Below are 5,737 nucleotides of genomic sequence, written 5' to 3' on the forward strand. Positions count from 1 at the left end.
TCCCAGGCATGGTCAATCTTCTGTGATTCCAAGGCAGCCCTACAGAGTGTACTCTCAGCACTGCGCCATGGATCACATGAGCAGCTCGCCGCAGAGATCAGAGAAGTCCACCATCGCCTAGTTGACGAAGGACACGATATAATATATCAGTGGTTGCCTAGTCACTGTGGCATACATGGCAATGATCGAGCAGACGCAGCTGCCCGATCTGCCCATGACGGCGTCAACTGCGTTGCCATTCCTCTTTCGAGAGCCGACGCAGCGAAAAAACTTGCCACACTTGCGCGTGACCTGACATTAGCCCAGTGGAATTCATCCGATTTCACAAGTGCACGCCTCCATACTCTGGACCCTAATTTACGGCTCCATATTCCGTCCGAGCTTCCACGACGTGACTGCACCCTTCTTATCCGTCTATGGCTTGGAGTAGCATTTTCAAATGCCTACTCTTTCCTTATCGGAATGGCCAACAGCCCACTGTGTGACTTCTGCGGGTGCAACGAAACGATCGAGCATCTTCTTTGTCAGTGCTCTCGTTTTAACCTACAAAGAACTGTCCTCTCAGCCACCTTAGACAAACTGGACAAGCGCCCAATGACAGAAGACAAGATCCTTGGAACCTGGCCTACGCGAACATCAGCGCGATCCGCTATGAAGGCGCTGCTGCGATACTTGAAAGACACGGGACTTTCTGACAAATTGTGACAGTACACTGTGTGGCGCAGGACTGTACGGTGACACTGCGTAAGACTAGGAATGCCTTTGCGGGTTGCGTGACAGTGCCCACAGAAATAGTTCGTGTGTACGTGCGTGTGTGTGCTTAGGTTTTTTTTCCTTTTTTTATCCTTCTTTCTTTCTTTCTCACCTATTGCATCCCCTTTCCCTTCCCCCAGAACAGGGTAGCCAACCGGAGATAATCTCTGGTTAACCTCCCTGTCTTTCCTTTGCCTTTCTCTCTCTCTCTCTCTCTCTCTACTCAAGTATTATGGCGCAACAAAAAAGACACGGCCGTGAGCGAAGTGTCTTACCTCCGTGTCTTTTTTGCTGCGCAATAATACTTGAGTAACGAATAAGAGTGATGGAACATGGAACGTCGCTGAAGTCAACCTTTCAACAAGATGAGTTGTCTTCTTCAGGGCAGCAAGCGCTTTCCTGAGCAGAGTTTGCAAACGCTGCTGGAATGTCATGAGAGATGCAAACACTGCTGGAGAAAGCAGTTGCTGCCCTTCCTTTACTCCGGTCTCATTTCCCCAATGCTTAGTACAAGGTCATAACTTTGATTACGGCTAACCTCCCAGCTTTTCTGTTATAATCTCTCTCCCACTCTCACTCTCCATCTCTCTCTCTCACTCTCTCTCTCTCTCTCTCTGACGAAGAAAAGTCCCTTTGTTGCTGCCTTCAGCGACGTTTCTTGTTGTACCACCGTTAATCACACATGGTAGCGAAGCATTTGAAATGTCGAAGAGAGCATGTAATGTAATAGAGCGCAGTTAAATCAGAATGACGGGTTGATATTTCAGTGAGCGCCAGATACACCATTTTAATGGTTATGTTCGGTTATATTTGTTATGAAATCTGGGAGGAAGCGATGTATCCTCTTGTTCGTGCGAACGACGAGAGAAAGAAAGTATGCGCTGCAGGCTAGCGGCGGTAGTTTTCTGCTTTCGAGCGCGGTGCCGCGGATTGGTTTTTCCGGCTGTTGGGTCACAATGCTGTGTGCGTGAAATGTAAGGAATTGTACGCATAACATATTTAGACGCAGGTTAAATGTCTTCAGGTTGTCAAAATCAATCCGAAGCCCGCCATCACGGCGTCTTTCGTACATCTTGTGTTGCTTTCAGACGTTTAACCTGATCAATGGACTAACCTGTCGGGACTCTTAAACTGGCCTGTTTGATTACTGCTTGTTTTAGTTCACGTGCACATATTTATTCATATCATGGAGAAAACTTACGTTTTTGAAATGTTGTAATGCTTACGTATAAATTTTAACAAAAACCTTCAATGGCGATTTCTACAATTACCAATTCAGGGCACGACATCAACGAAATAGGCAGCCACTGTGTAATGCATAAAACTTCGCGGGCAACAATTGCGAAGCCAATAAACCTGTTAAAAAAGAATGCACATTTGTGTAAATTACGCGCTACGCATTTCTGCAAGCTATTCTGCACTATCGTTGAATTCTTGTAACTGGTTGGCAGGCCTTGCTAAAATATGCAATGTGGCAGCAATTGATTGATGCAGCGCGATTGACGAACAGCGTGCTAATGCGCAAAATACACCTATGTGCTGCAATACATTTTTATCCCCTCTTTCCTACTGAGAGTCGTGGTGGGATAATCTAAAATGGCAGCACAACTCTTAAATACTGCCTTATGAAAGACTATGAAAGAATAAAACAAGCTCCACTCGGTGCGCGCAGCTGCATTCAGTGGCTGCACCCGAGGAGAGCGGACGAAGCCGTGCTCGTCTGCGCTGCGTCGTAGACGCTCAGACGAGGAAGGCGCGAGGCAACAGGGAAAGCTTATTCGCTGCATCACATAATCCAGACACCCGCTGCAAAAGAAGTGCGAACGCGCTCTTTTGTTTCTTATCGTTTTGTCCATACTTTCATTTTCTTCTTCGGTTTTATTAATCATGCGAACCCTTGCTAATGCACTGTCTTCTCGGCACGTTAACCTCGTAGCTAAGAATATCGTAAGAAAGAAAAAAAAGCTTTGCGAATACGGCCCCATATCTTTCCGTATAGATCTACACGGGCCAACTTAGTCCACCAAGCGACAATATAGCTGAAAAGTGGCTTCTTCGGCTAACTGTCCCCGTGTGAATCAAAATGAAAAGATCTGGCGACCGCCTTTCGCTCATCTTGACGCAGCTGGCGGACTTCGTCCTTGCAGATCACGGCCCTGGAAACACACTGCAGCTTAAAGGCAGAAACACGAGTGACGACAGCAGTGATTGCGACAAGTACCGCCGGCATCCGCATCGCAGACTTCGCACCAGCGACTACCAAAGCGGTGCAGCAAGTTGGATGGCTTCACGAATGGCTCGAAGTGCAAGTGGAATTTAAAATTATTTAAGAAAACGTCAAGAAAGCTATATTTTTCTGCGAACAAGTAATTTCAAATGTGCGAAGTTAGATATTAAAATTAGTATAATTGATCAACTTTACAAATGACTCGAAGGGCAAGTGTGATCTAAAATTATTTAAGAAAACGTCAAGTAAGCTATATCTTTCGGCGAACGAGTAATTTCAGATGTGTCGAGTTCGATATTAAAATTAGAAGAATCGATCAACTTCACAAATGACTCAAAGGCCAAGTGTGATCGAAAATTATTTAAGAAAACGTCAGAAAAGCTACATTTTTCTGCGAACGAGTAATTTCAAGTGAGCCAAGTTCAATATTAAAATTAGCAGAATCGATTACCCATCGTTGGTTTGATGGGTACAGTACATAAAATGCACAATTTAGCACTTCGCTGAGAATTGTTTTATAGGCCGTTGTGGTTCCGCATTGTTGCATGCTAGCCGCACAATGTTCCTTTTTCCTTTTTCCTCCCCTCCTTCCTATCTTCCATTTCTGTGTTGCTGTCGCCTCCCTTCAGAAGAGTAGGCAGGCGTTGTGCCCCTTCCGGTGGCAGTTGCCAGCCTGCTCCTCGCTTTCCCTTTCCTGTTACCTGTGTATATGTGTATATGTGTGCAAAACAAATAATAATAATAAATTTCTCAATAGCAGTTGAATGTCTTACGTTCGCAACTAATTCACTTATGTATTTCAAAGTGCCGTCTCGACACATTTGCTCAACCGTGTCTTTAAGTTTAGATGACATTTTAGCAGTAAGATCTTCATCATTAGTGATTATAACAAATTTCCAGATCTCCCCGGACTTGGCTGAGCGTGGTTGCTGTTGCTGCTGTCTTGTAAAATATATCGCACACATGCAAGCGCTCGTATAAAGAATCGGCCTACATGTACATCGGCTTACATTCCATCTGTACTAACCTGGCAAATGTTCCAGCTCCGCTCTCAACGCATTTACGCAGTGAAACAAAAAGCAGCACCTGAATATCCTCACTGCAACTAATACACGCATTCAAGCGCAGAGCTCGTTTAACGAATCGAAGCTTTCTGTCACTTCTTTAACGGAGTTTAACGCGTCAGGTTGATTGGCTTCTTGACGAGTAAGGTTGGCCGGTCCTGCAGATAGCGCGATATTAAAGGGAGCTGACCCCGGAGATTCGTGATGAACAATCGGTCGATAACCAGAGCCTTTGTAATCCGTAGTCGCGTCGATCGCGTGGTGGCCGATTGTTCGCCTTTCTGGTCAGGCAGGCACGTAATTGCTGTGCTGCAAAACTGGTTGCAGACGATGGACAATTTTGTAAGTTCATTTACCGCTTGGGCAAAGCTTCGCTTCAAGCATTTCCGAAATGTGCGTTGTATCTGTGTTTCTTCTTTAATATTTTAAACAGTTCCGTTTATTTGTAGTGTGATGAAAATATATGAGTAGTATAACTTGGAAATTCAACGAAGCTAAGCATTGCCGTACCACGAGTCTGCCCTTCAAGATTGCGTTCATACAGAAAGCGATGAGGTTATCTGAAACCAAAGTAACCATGATGATAAATTGACTTACTACGCACTATTCCAAAGCACATTGCATATCAGAGAATAGGGATAATGGTAGGGAGTGGGAAATGCATGGGTGGTATGCAAAAGTGGGAGAACACGCAAGAAAAACACGTGCGCTGCCAATCAATAACGCCTGCTTCCTCTAGATATCACAGTAGTACGTGTGCTTTCAGCGAGGATGATGCATGGCAATTCGCGTCGCTTCTTATAGAACGAATAACTTATGAAGCAGCTCAGTCATCATCATCATCATCAGCCTGGTTTCGCCCACTGCAGGGCAAAGGCCTCTCCTATACTTCTCCAACTACCCCGGTCATGTACTAATTGTGGCCATGTTGTCCCTGCAAACTTCTTAATCTCATCCGCCCACCTAACTTTCTGCCCCCCCTGATACGCTTCCCTTCCCTTGGAATCCAGTCCGTAACCCTTAATGACCCTCGGTTATCTTCCCTCCTCATTACATGTCCTGCCCAGGCCCATTTCTTTTTCTTGATTTCAACTAAGATGTCATTAACTCGCGTTTGTTCCCTCACCCAATCTGCTCTTTTCTTATCCCTTAACGTTACACCCATCATTCTTCTTTCCATAGCTCGTTGCGTCGTCCCCAAGTTAAGCAGAACCCTTTTCGTAAGCCTCCAGGTTTCTGCCCCATACGTAAGTAATGGTAAGACACAGCTGTTATATACTTTTCTATTGAGGGATAGTGGCAACCTGCTGTTCATGATTTGAGAATGCCTGTCAAAACGCACCCCAGCCAATTCTTATTCTTCTGATTATTTCAGTCTCATGATCCAGATCCGTGCCATAAGTAGATGTATTCCCTTACCACTTCCAGTGCCTCGCTACCTATCGTAAACTACTGTTCTCTTCCGAGACTGTTAAACATTACTTTAGTTTTCTGCAGATTAATTTTCAGACCCACCCTTCTGCTTTGCCTCTCCAGGTCAGTGAGCATGCATTGCAATTGGTCCCCTGAGTTACTAAGCAAGGCGATATCATCAGCAAATCGCAAGTTACTATGATATTCTCCATTAACTCTTATCCCCAATTCTTCCCACTCCAGGTCTCTGAATACTTCCTGTAAACACGCTGTGAATAGC

Source organism: Dermacentor albipictus, chromosome 1 (assembly GCF_038994185.2).
Source record: "Dermacentor albipictus isolate Rhodes 1998 colony chromosome 1, USDA_Dalb.pri_finalv2, whole genome shotgun sequence".
NCBI classification, from domain to species: domain Eukaryota; kingdom Metazoa; phylum Arthropoda; class Arachnida; order Ixodida; family Ixodidae; genus Dermacentor; species Dermacentor albipictus.